The sequence below is a fragment of the Oryctolagus cuniculus genome, chromosome 7, assembly GCF_051225735.1.
Source record: "Oryctolagus cuniculus isolate XC-2025 breed Fujian yellow rabbit chromosome 7, ASM5122573v1, whole genome shotgun sequence".
Lineage (NCBI taxonomy): Eukaryota > Metazoa > Chordata > Mammalia > Lagomorpha > Leporidae > Oryctolagus > Oryctolagus cuniculus.
The window spans coordinates 50,963,135-50,976,361 of NC_142873.1; the positions used below are offsets into that span (position 1 = coordinate 50,963,135).

Below are 13,227 nucleotides of genomic sequence, written 5' to 3' on the forward strand. Positions count from 1 at the left end.
AGGGAAATAGAGGAAGAGACACTCAGAAAAGAAGGCACAAGTCAACTCAAGTTTGGAAAACTAACTGTAAAGGGGAGAGAAAATGGGGGAGTGTAATTTACAGATATCTTTACTGCAGTGGAGGTAGGAGAGTTCAAAGCAATGCTACAAACCAAATAATCAAGAGGAGAACATTTTCATTAATTTGCTGAGTTTATGATTTATACGAATTATTTCATAAAAATGTGCAAACACTGTAGGAAACAAGAAATAGGAATTTTGATTGCTTTGCCAAATTTATATAAAATCAAAATTGGAACACGATTTTGTAAATATGAGACAAAAGATGAAACCTTCCTATAACCAAAATTGTAGACCAACATCAGTTAACTTTCTATGAACCTACTCTTTTGTCTATGTACAAGTTCATGTATATAAGCTTATTTGTACACCCTTTTGCATTTCAACTTGGGCATTTTCACCCCTTTTTAAAAACTTTAATTAATTTATTTGAGGTGGAGAGACAGAGACAGGTTCACTCTTCAAATGTTAGCAATGGCTAGAGTTGGGCTGGGACTTACAGCAGGAGCGAGAAAGCAATATAGGTCTCTTATGTGGGTGACAGGAACTGAAATTACCTGAACCATCACCACTGCCACTCAGGGTTTGCATTAGCAGGAAGCTGAAGTCAGGAGTCAAAGACAGGAATGGAACCCAGGTACTCTAATGTAGGATGCAGGTGTCTTAACCACCAAGCCAAATACCCACTTCCCCATGGTAACTTTGTAATTTCTCAAAATGCTTTCTCTAAATTAGAGTTTTTTGCAGGTAGGTTGGATCTACATGTCTGTTCTTAAAATAACAGCTCTAAAATATGAATACAGGGCAAATTAAATAATGCAATGGTAACTTACTGCACCTAGATAGACCCACACCCCCACACCCCATCATCATTTCCCAAAAGTTCAAAGCACAACAAGATACAAATCACACCATAATTAGCGTCTTCCTTATGTGTCTTAGCCCTGCCCACTCAAGGGCCTGTCTCTCCCTGACAGCCCTATCAGACAAGAGACCGAGGTAGCACGGCTGTGACCAGGGCTTACTCATCTGTAGTCTCTAGATGATAACAGTATAAAAAGTAACATGTATAAAGGGCTTTGCAGAATATAAGCAACTAATGTGCCTATGGTTTTAATTTACTTTTAATCTGCATAAAAACTCCTCTCTTTCCCCCAGATGAGAGTAGCAAAGCTTAGGAATTAAGTGCTTTGTTAAGGTCTTTCACTGTACACTCTACCATCAAGTATATAAAAAAAAATCTGTTTTGAAAAATAAAAACCATTCTTTACTGCACATACTCTCTGGAAAACCGTCTCTTATTTCACAGCTAAGCTTTTTCAGAGAGTAACTTACAACTCCCTGCCTCCCTCCTCTTTGCCTTCGCATTGTTAATTTTCCTTGTCTAAGTAATGCAAAGTAGGGAGGCCACAAGCTAAAAGATCACACCTGGGGAGTGAGTGGCCTCGCTCTTCAGTTTGGATCACGGACAATTGTTACATACAACTTGGAGAATGTCCTTGACCACTGAAGAAGGTAGGGCAACTCTGGGCAGGCTCTCAGACTTGGGAAGACTGAAGCATTCCTCTGAGCACCAAGGCACTTTCCAGTCCATGACTCCCCTCCCCCTCCCTTCCTCTCAGAAGTGAGGCTGGTGGGAAGGAAGAAAGAAGGGAGGGAAGAGAGGGGGGAAAGTTAGAGAGCTGGGAGGGGATTAGGAGGGTAATCTCAAAACAAAGTCAATGGACTACAAATTCTATGCTTTGTCCTTTATTAGGTCCTTTCTGACTCACTGCTGTTGGGGTTGCAAAAACAGAAGACACATTTCTAATCACTTGTAGAGAGGCCTTGGAGAGAAGATCCCTTTGCTCCAGAATTGTTTTCCTACAGCTCCTCTTACAGAGCCTAAAATTCCTCCATTAACTTCAACAATGACCTAGATCTTGCAAGATTTTCTGGGTTGAAGGCACTAAAGAAGTTGAGTATGACAAGAGGGGGCGAGAATGCTGCCAGAGAGTGGGGCAGATCCGAAGGCACGCTTCACTCTCCCAGTGCAGACGTGAGTAAGGAACCTCATGGGCTTGGGTAGGCAGTAAGTTCTCACTCTTCTCTCAGCTGCACTCACGGTATTTCCTGTTCTGCTATTTGAAGTGTGAGCTTGGCACTCTGTGAGGATGCAAGCGCCCACTTCCAGCCAAGCAAAGCACCCTGTCCTGCAGAATGACACGGTCACCTCCCTTCTCTGTGCTCTACTCTCCTGTTGCAAAAGTAGAACCCTGCTCTCACCTCCCCAGATTCTGAGCTAGTGAAGCCAGGAGGTGAATTTATAGAGAGGAGTTTCCAACCTTAACCAGTGTTTAAAATCCAGACTGAGCTATTCTACATTGTCCCATGTTTCACCCACTTCCCTATAGTTGAGGCTGCTAAGGAGTTAGTATCTCCTCTAATAGCAAAGGGAACAAATATAAAGGGGGAATGCCACGGGCAAAATCACGAAACAAAATTATGTCTTTGATGCTTCCATTTCCATTCTCTTTCCTCCACTGAACTCAGGAAAAACCTGAAAATAGTCATTTTTATCTTAAAGCTTTCTTGACTATCTCAAAGAAGGTTTATCTTCAGTTAAAAAATGTAGGTTTTGGCAACTACTAGAGGCAGCCTTGCAGGTGGGTAGCAAAAGGTATTTTAGGGCACACAGCAGCCTTTATCTGGGAATTCCTCCAGGCAGAGAGCAGCTCACACTGCCCTACCCAAGACCTTCTCGATCACTCAGCCGGACTATGTCGGGAGTTTGTCCACAGCTATCCACTTCAGGGACCTCCCCCCAGCCTGTTTCTGGTATCTCTATGGTTATCATCCAGCTTCTTAGCCTGCTACCTGGTGATACTTGTAGTGACCCAGGAAGGCTGGATCAGGGGAAGTGGAGGATTAGGCTGTGTGGATGATTTATTAAACTCTGTGGCTTCTTGCTCTTCCACAAGACTCCCCATCAGAGGGTGCGGCTTGGGTCATGCTGGGCACTCAGCAGCTTTGTGGTGGGTATTGGTTTGTGCTTCCTCCCCCTTTGCTTTCGATTCAAGGCTTTCCTGTTGCAGTCTGAGCAGTTCTATTTAACCGCAGCCTCACTGCAGCTACCACGGCGTGCAAACTGAATCCATCTGGGGGGCAAGTGTAGGGCAACCAGAGGGTAAAAGTTGAGAGGTAAGAAAGGAGAGTGAGTGGGAGAAGCCAGCTGGAAATGGAGAAAAATTCCAAAGATAGAATGTCATGATGAATAACAATCAAGAAAACATTCCAGTACAATTTAAAAAGTATGTTCCAATTTATATTCAACTATGGTAAGTCAACCCCAAGTTAATTAGTTCAGATACATTTTCATTAGAGCATGACCTTGGATGTATTTTTCAAATAAGTGAGAAATATATAGGATGAGAACATGTAAATTCTGGTTTCAAGAATTAAGCATTAAATATCAAGTTCAGTTCTGATGCAAGCTAAATGACAATTTGCAGGTAGACTCGGGCTAGATGTTTGAGGCCTCGGAGTCACTGGTTCCAGGCAACCAGCATTTGTGAAGGCCCAGAAGCAAGAGGAAGCAGAGTTGAAACCCTGGAAGTCCAGTGGGAGTGGAGTTCAGACTGAGGGCAGCCTGCTGACCCGGGGTGGGGGGGGGGGGGGGGGCTGCGAGCCACGTTAAGAACTGTAGACTCTATCTCAAGGATAATGGGAGGCCACTAAAGTTTAAACAGACAAGGTGAACTTATACAATGAACCTTCTGGTGGTTGGTAGAAAATGATCCACAGGGAGAAAAACTGGAAGCAGGAAACCAGCAAAAGAATGTGCAAAAATCATGGTAATCACTTGGGCCAGGTTGTGAGAGTGGGGACGGCAAGAAGTGGACACATTATTGGTTATTGAGGGGCCAGCATTGTGATGCAGTAGGTAAAGCTGCTGCCTGTGATGCCAGCATCCCATATTGGTGCTGATTTAAGTCCTGGCTGCTCCACTTCTGATCTGGCTCCCTGCTAATGCACCTTGCAAAGCAGTGGAAGATGGCTCAAGTCATTGGGCCCCTGCACTCACATGGAAAACCTGGATGAAGCTCCTGGCTTCAGCCTGGTTCAGCCCTGGTCATTGCGGCCATCTGGGGAATGAACTAATGGATGAAAGCTCTCTGTTTCTCCCTTTCTGTAACTCTTCCAAATAAATACACAAATATTTAAAAAAGAGATTATTGGCTATTGAATGAATGTGGAGAGCAAAAAAATAAAAACTGAATCCCAGGTTTTTGGCTGGAGCAACTGGGTGGATAGTACACAAACATTTTCAGAGCTAATAGAGAAAGACAGGCTTGCAACAGCTACTAAGATCCTTGACGAATGCAAGGAAGAAATAATGGTACATGGAAACTAGAGGAAGCCAGTGAGCCTATCAAGGAGGATGTGGTCAGTAGCATCGGATGCTGTTCAGATGTCTAGTAAGATAAAGACTGACGTATTCACTGAGTTTGGTAATACAGGGGGCAGGGACAGCATTAGTGGCCTTAGTGAAAGCCCCTTCCAGTACAATGGGAGTCAGTGCTAGATCAGACTGGGCTGAAAAATGAGAAGTAAAGAATTAGAAACAGCAAGGGTGGACTGCTCCTCATTTAAAGGTGTACACAAGTCCCTCTGCCCTAAATGGTCGTCCACACTGCCCCTACTTGGTTAATCTTGCTCACTCCAGGGCAGGCCTGGAGTGAAGGGGATTTATAAATAAACAGAAATCTGAATATGTATATTTTTCCCAGAGGCAAATTCAGTCGGGCAGGGCTAAAAGTCAGGAAGTGTGTGACTTATGCTGTGCTCACCAGACAAGAACTTTCAACCCATAGAGAAGGCCCATAGGCTCCCTGGTGCCAACGTGGGGGTGTTAGTCTATATTACGCCAAGAATATGGTGCAATTCTGAAGAACAGGAAGAGGCTTAGTTGGAATGGAAAGAGAACTCTGACTTGGGGGTGGTAGGGTGGGTGGAGTGGGGAACATTTTTTTTTTTTTTTCAAAAGCAAAGCTAGAAATGAACTGGCAAAAGTGGAAGGGACTGAAAAACTGTAATTGAAAGCCTTCCTGTCCCAGATCTGGCTGGAATAAGGCAGGCAGAAAACGCATGATTCAGAATCAGCTCTTACAGCACTTATGAGGAAGGAGAAATCACCCAGCCCCTGGTGCCCTCTTGACAGGCCCAGCGACCCCCTGCACTTTTCTCTTCAAGTGCAGAACAGTTGACTGACTGCAGCTGAGAAAGTTTATCCAACGGGAGTGGTGCCTACCAACCTCCCAGGGTAAGAGTGAGGATCAAATGAAAATAAGTCTGTGATGGCATTTACTATGCCAGGAAGATTATCTTAAGCGCTATCTGATCATGTTATTACAAGATGATTCTCTACTTAAAGGTAGAAAAGCACAAGGGTATTTTAAAATAAATTTGAATGAGAAAGACCAGATATAGATAATTTCTTCTTTGAGTCATACAGACACTGGGACAGATGTACTTACACACTGCTGGCAATCAGTCTTTGGATTCTGCTGGGCATCTTACATTGGAAGAATCAGGGCTGAACACCTTACTCTCCTCTTACCAAAAAAAATTATTTCAAAGTTGGTGCTAAGTGAGATCTGGAGTTAAATGGAAAAACGTGGGCAGAAGTTTCTGGCTATATAGATCAAACCATTAAAGTGAGATTAAAGAAAGTCATTTTGGGGTCCGGCGCTGTGACGTGGCAGGTTAACGGCCTGAAGTGCTGGCATCCCATATGGGCTCTGGTTTGCATCCCGGCTGCTCCACTTCCGATCCAGCTCTCTGCTATGGCCTGGGAAAGCAGTGCAAGATGGCTCAAGTCCTTGGGCCCCTGTACCCACCTGGGAGACCCGGAAGAAGCTCCTGGCTCCTGGCTCCCGATTGGTGCAGCTCTGGCCATTGCAGCCAATTGGGGAGTGAACCATCGGATGGAAGACCTCTCTCTCTCTCTGCCTCTCCTCTCTCTAACTCTTTCAAATAAATAAATAAATCTTTATTTAAAAAAAGTCATTTTCTTCAGAAGACATGAAAAAGACAAAATATTTGAAATCAGTGAATCTTTGTTGTGGTATTTATTATAATAAGATTAGCTTTGTCATCATTTTGAAAAGGTTATTTTCTTTACGTTGACCTGCACCAGATACTTTGAGGAAGTGGCAGAGCCTCTAGATTGGAGTTTTGCTGCCCTCTTCTGGAGACATTAAGTTATAGCCTAAGAAACCCACTCTGCTCCAAGATCTCTAATCCTTTAGCATAACCAACCCTGGGCATATGGCCCCACCAAAAAGTTAAATAATTGTCAAGCCTGGTGCTGCTTTCCAGAGGAACAGGCAGACTGCCTTAGTCAGATATGTTTTTCTTCAACAGTTATATTAGTAATAGTGATACAGCAGGATATATTTATAGGTCATTTCAAAATTGATAAAATCTCACAACTGCTGTTCCATTTTAATCTCCTTTCATCCTCAAATAGTCCACTGGAAGCAGGCAGAGTGGTTATCATTCCCATTTCTCACATGGGAAAACTGAGGCACATGGTACCTAAATAACTTAAAGTACTACTGCTTACATGGCAGGCTGGGCCTGAAAGTAATGACACATGAACCACAGTTCAGTGCTTTGTCACAGTTTTATAAAAATGTCTTTCTCTTTAGCAATGTCCATTTTATCCTAGAGTGCTCAAAATATTTACTTGAAAGAATTAGAGAGAGAGAGAGAGAAATAATAGAGATCTTCCACCTGCTGGCTTGCTCCAGGAGCCAGGAGTTTCATCCACGTCTCTCATATGGGTCACAGGGCAAGCGTTTGGGCCACCTTCCACTGCTTTCCCAGGTGCATTAGCAGGGTGCTGGATCAGAAGTGAAGCTGGGATACAAACCAGTGCCCATATGGGATGCCAGCACTGCAAGGAGGTGGATTTACTCACGACATCACAATGACGGCTCCTCAAGTTAAATATATTTATAAAAAAAATCCCATAAGCAAATGGATAGGCTTTGGCCGAATTTCTCAGAACTTTTGCTTGGAAGTCCTTCAGTATCTAGGTTTCCTTTTTTTTTTTTGACAGGCAGAGTGGACAGTGAGAGAGAGAGACAGAGAGAGAAAGGTCTTCCTTTGCCGCTGGTTCACCCTCCAATGGCCGCCGCTGCAGCCGGCGCACCGCGCTGATCCTGGCAGGAGCCAGGAGCCAGGTGCTTTTCCTGGTCTCCCATGGGGTGCAGGGCCCAAGCACCTGGGCCATCCTCCACTGCACTCCCTGGCCATAGCAGAGAGCTGGCCTGGAAGAGGGGCAACCGGGACAGAATCCGGCGCCCCAACCGGGACTAGAACCCGGTGTGCCGGCGCCGCAAGGTGGAGGATTAGCCTATTGAGCCACGGCGCCGGCTTAGGTTTCCTTTTTAAAGGGCTCTTTAGCAAGCAGTTTTGTAATATTAAAGACTAGCTCTGCTACTGGGGAAAAGTGAGTTTAGGATGAAAAAAAAAAGCAAAGACAAAAAAGAAGTCAAGAAAAAGCAATTTGAAAGTTCAAGTACTTTCATTCTAAGTATGCAAATAAACACTCTTGTATTAGCGCAAACAGCTAAACACAAGTTAGGCAAACAGAATCTGAAGTCTTCTTTCTTGCTCCTACTGCCTATCCCTGCATGTCTAGCACAACAAACCTCACTGCCTACACCTACTCAACTCTGAAGACATTAATTGTAGTTTAACAGGTAACAAACTGCCTGAATGTAAGCCGGAAACCAGTTTCTTAACTCTAGAATGGGACAGTATTTCTTCCCTTACATGGCCTATTGATGAAAGTACTTAGCATTAGAAGTACATTTTCAGATGAAAACTCAGTAAGTAGTTAACTGCTATGAAACACTCATTAAATATAATCTACCCAACATAAAAACCATAGCCATGAGGATTAACCAGACACATTCCCAGACCGAGATCTATTGGTTTTTTTGTGCTTTCTTCCGAAGACCAATTTGTCTCCCTGCAATAATTTCCTTTGCTCCTTTGCGATTGTGTCTGCCCCAAAGAATCAATTTCACTTGCTATATTTTCTTCCCCTTTTCTCATGTGCTGAGGGGACGGCAGAAAGTTCACGGAAAAATGGAATTAAAAGTATGAATTTCTTTTCATGAAACAAAGTCTGAGGGTTTGCTTTCCATATAATTTCCCATGTATTATTGAAAAAAAAATCTTTGCACCAAAATAAACTCATGCTTTTAATTCTACTGTCCTATGAACTTTCTGAGGTACCCTCACGAATACAGATACGATCTTATTGTTCCTCTCGTGTTATTTTTTTTTTGTTGTTGTTGTTTTTATTTAATTTAAAGGAGGCAAGACAGAGACATCTCCAATCTACTGGTTCACTTCCTAAGTGCCTGCAACAAACAAGCCTGGGCCAGGACCAGGTCAGAAGCTGGGAACTCAATCTGGGCCTCCCAGGTGGCTGGCACGGACCCATGTACTGCAGCCATCATCTGCTGTCTCCCACGGGGTGTATTAGCAGGAAGCCAGACTCGAACCCAGGTGCTCTGCTATGGGACACAGGCATTTCAAACAGCATATTAACTGGTGCACCAAATACTCACCTTGCTCTGCCTTCTTTTGAATGTGCCTCTTTCTTTTCCTATTTATTTGACACAATTTTACCCTTTCGTTTTCTCATTTCATTCTGTGTACTACATCCATGACTTAGAGACCTCAGTTCAAAAAAAAACTTATGTACACATTTTTGAACTCCAATGCACATATCCTGCAAATATTTGCTGAGTATTTCCAAAGTGTCAGACACTGTTCTGAGTGCCAAGGATTCAAAGACAAACAACTAACAATTAGCCTCTACCCTCAGGGACCTCAAACAGCATATAGCCAGGAAGACAAACAAGTATGTACTGACAGCTATTTTAAATTGGTAGGTTCTATGCTGGAAATATCAACAAGTGGCTGTGAGATGATGAAAATGTAAGTTATCCCAGGTCAGTTGGAAGGGTGTAAAAACATGAGAAAGGCTTAGGGAGTCACTTGAGTTGGGTCTTTGAGAGATGAACAGAATGCTAGCAGGTTCAGAGGGGAGAGCTGGGGATAAGGTAAACCAAAACATATTCTGGAGAGAAGGCACAAAATGAGCCAAAGCACCATGTAACATGCTTTACTGATTAAGGACACCTAGACTATCTACTGTGGCTAAAACAAATCCATGTGGTAGGGAATGGCAGATGAGTCTAGAATAGTACAATGAGGCCTGACTGTGAATGGTGACCATTAAGTATGTTATCATTTATTCCATGAGAATTGTTGTATGGTTACCTTAAATGTCTGATATTACTTATCCTGGGAACAAAGAGGGACATTTATAAAGAAAGCAGTAAGGAAGCTGTGTTAAACTTAATGAGTGCTTGAACTCAAGGAAATAAAGTGATGGATGAGAAATATTTTGCAGGCTATGACAATCAAGTTTCAGTTAACAGTTGAGTTAGAGCTGGAAGAAAACAAAAGAGCCAAATGTAATTCATGATTTGCAGTTCAGGTAAAGGGGTGGCAGTGATGCCCAAAATTTAGAAATACAGTGTGAAGCACAAGTTAGGTTGAGAACAAAAGAATGGGGTACCATTTTGCAGTGAAGTATTTACAGGATATTGAAAACAGATGTCCAGAGCAAGCATCTGGCAGAGTATTTAAGCAGCTGCTTGAGATGCCCACATCCCATTTCAGAGTGCCTGGATCTGAGTCATGGCACTGCTCCACCTTCCAGCTGGCGGCTCATGAAGCAGGTGACGCCTTGGGTAGCTGGGTCTCCACCACCCACAAGGGACACACTGACTGAATTCCAGTTTCCTGGCTTCAGCTTCACCTAGCCTTGCTTGTTGTGGACATTTTGGGAATGAATCAATACATGGAAGATTTCTGCTTGTCTGTCTACTTTTCAAATAAATAAAAGTAACTTTAAAAATAAACCAGATATCCCATAAGCAGGAAAAAACTGGACTCTTAAATTCAAATTTGAAAACAGGTGTATATGGGCCAGCACCGTGGCTCACTAGGCTAATCCCCCGCCTGCGGCACCGGCACCCCGGGTTCTAGTCCCGGTGGGGGTGCCGGATTCTGTCCCGGTTGCTCCTTTTTCCAGTCCAGCTCTCTGCTGTGGTCCAGGAAGGCAGTGGAGGATGGCCCAGGTCCTTGGGCCCTGCACCCACATGGGAGACCAGGAGGAAGCACCTGGCTTCTGGCTTTGGATTGGCGCAGCGCGCCAGCCACAGCGTGCCGGCCACCATTGCGGCCATTTGGGGGGTGAACCAATGGAAAAGGAAGACCTTTCTGTCTCTAACTCTGCCTGTCAAAAAAAAAAAAAAAAAAAAACAAACAGGTGTATATGGAAATCATCAGTAACTCAGTTAATAGTTGAAGTTTTAAATACAGAAGACAAATCAGAGGACTTTATTTCTTGAAGAATTCTTGCAAAACTGTGAATTTTTTTAGGAATGGATTCCTCGGAGCAAAAACATACCTTTGTTGATTATATGCTGAATAAAATGAAAGAATATAGTATATTATAAAAATCAAAGGTAAGATAAAGGCTTAAAAAGAAACAGTAAATATGGGAGTCAACTGATTTTGAAGCTCACTTATAGAAGCAAATCTGCAGCATTACATAAAAAATAGCAACTAGAGAAATTGAAAAGAAAAACAAAGTGATAAAAATGAGGGGAGTAAAGAGCATGGCAAAAGGACATAAAAATTGGGGTGATTTCTTCTAAAAACACTACTTTGCTAGTGATTCAGGTGTGAAAATGGCTGAATTAACATTGAGATCAAACAAAAAAGGGACAAATAAAATAACAGAGATGTATTTCAAAGCAAGGGTGGGAAAGGGCAACTTTATGATCACTAGAGCAAATCTGCTAAGTGACCTTTGGCAAGCACAGAAAAGTTATAAGGAAGGACTGTAATAATAAATTCCTATTATTTGGTGCTCAGTAAATTAAAGTTGTGAGTGAAAAAAAAAGTCCAGTCAAGACTACTATATGGAAACAAAAATTTCAATTATCTCCTAATTAAAAAAACCATGATTACAGCACTTGCAGTAAACTTTATTAGTTTGTAGAACTGAGTGACTAAATTCCTTAAGATATTGTTGGGTCAAATCTGCCACAGAGTAATGAATTAGAGTAGGGTATGAGATCCTATTTGTTCTTTCTATGTCAAACTATGTCATACATGCTGCAAACTTTTCTTTGGGGTCCTTTACAATACAAACTATTTGGTCCAACCGGTTAATCCACAATTATAGAAGTGGTAACATCTCTATACCCACTGCTATTTGTCTTTTCACTGTGCTGCCTGGAATAAAACCACTAAACCAGACTCAGCCAGTTCTGCTAAATACACTAACCAAAATCTTAACTGCACAGCTACCAGCGTTCAAGCTGTGACAACTCCTAATAAAGTAGAAATTTAATTATATATGCTTCATTAAATCCCTTGTGTACAAAAATGATTACCCACTTTCTTTCCTAACTTACTTTTGTAAGAAGATTTCTTATTGATAAATATAAATAAATAGAAAATACAAAGTTCAAGTTCCTTAAAATATGATTTTTGAGGAACTGGGACCACAATTTTTTTCTTTCTGTAGAACCAGGACCCTGAATGCACTATAAGAAAATGTACTTGAGTTATTTTTGTACACACAATTTTTCAAGAACATATCTCAACCACAAAGTTAGTTCAAACTGTAGAATTCGTCCAATTCACCACAGCTGGACAGTTTCCAAGGCTTCTGGGTACCTACCTTTAAGTTCCACATGCTATACATCTGGGGTTAACTGAGGGCTCATCAACTAGTAGGCCATCAACAGACTGTGATTCTTGAATACCCTGAAACAGTATGTGATACGTGGTATGCACACACAGATGAACATTTTTCTGGGGTAAAGGCATACAGTTTTCAACAGATTTTCAAAGGTTTCTCAAAAAACAAAAAAGCTTAAAAACCACTGCATTTAAAAAGCCAGATGTGTGTACAATATGCTGAATATTTTTCATTTTTATATCTGTGAGATGTCTTAATTGTAACAAGCCATGAAGTTTAGCAGTGTCACAATAAGCAGAAAGGTGACTTGTGTGAGTTGTTCTCCATCTTCACTTCCTGGTTCACATCCTCCTCAACCCACTGAAATCTGGCTTCTGTCCTCAGCTCTCTGGAATTATTTCTGCTGGTCTGATTAAGTTCCTGGCTGCTAAATTCAAAATGCTTTTTTGGTACTTACTTTGACTTCTTGGTGGTATAGTCAGTGATGAAAAGCAGTTTTGTGGAGCCAAATGGTCTGAGACCAAATCTTAGCTCCATCAACTTTCTAGCTTTCTGACTGAGCAAATTACTTTACTCTTCTGTGCCTCAGAGTGCTATCCTTTGTAAAGCTTCTTTACCCATGAAACAGTGTCAACAGTACTTATGTCAAAAAGTTTGCTGTATCAGAGAACTAAGTAAGCTCCCCAAAAAGAAAGGAGTTATGTTGTATGCAACAGGTATTATCTGGTACCTCTGATCACTCCTCTCTTAAACATGAGTTGAAATTTGTTCTATTCTGCCTTTGATGGCTGCTGAGTTTCATCTCCCTACTTCCAAGATTATCGCTTTCTAACGTATCTTATATACTATAGCCAAAATCAGTTGAAGCTATAAATCTGATGCCATCCTGTGCTATAGCAATTAAACAAACTCCTTAGCATGGTACTGAAACCCTTTATGATAGTGTACTAGTCTGGTTCTCCTTCCTCACCTCTCCTCAGTTGCCTGATTATCCTTATGAGTTAAACTGAACCAAAATGTTACATCCCAAAATATGCCTCATTCTCTTTACTCAGGCCTTTGTGTAAGCCACTGAATTCTGCCTGGAATGCTCCTTTTTCCTCCTCTAGAAAGTTTCCTTACTACACTCCTTCCCAAAATAAATTAGGTATCTTTCCTTTATGTGCCTCAAATGACCCCATCTATTTTAGACGCTTATTTGGTTGCTAATATATTCATCTAATCAGATTTCCCACTATCTCCTATTAAGAACAGAAGTGGGAACTGTATTATCACAATCTTATTCTCTCATTTTTCTACTGCTCTGATCTTAACCC

At 42.0% G+C, this 13,227-nt stretch overlaps 1 long non-coding RNA gene across 1 annotated transcript; it reads left to right on the forward strand.

Annotated features, from left to right (window-relative positions):
• The first annotated feature begins 3,050 nt into the window (after positions 1 to 3,050).
• LOC149125558 (uncharacterized) lies at positions 3,051 to 11,469 on the forward strand. The gene is made up of 2 exons (XR_016210703.1): positions 3,051 to 7,142; positions 7,488 to 11,469. It is a non-coding gene; the product is annotated as an uncharacterized LOC149125558 (long non-coding RNA).
• The last annotated feature ends 1,758 nt before the right edge of the window (positions 11,470 to 13,227 follow it).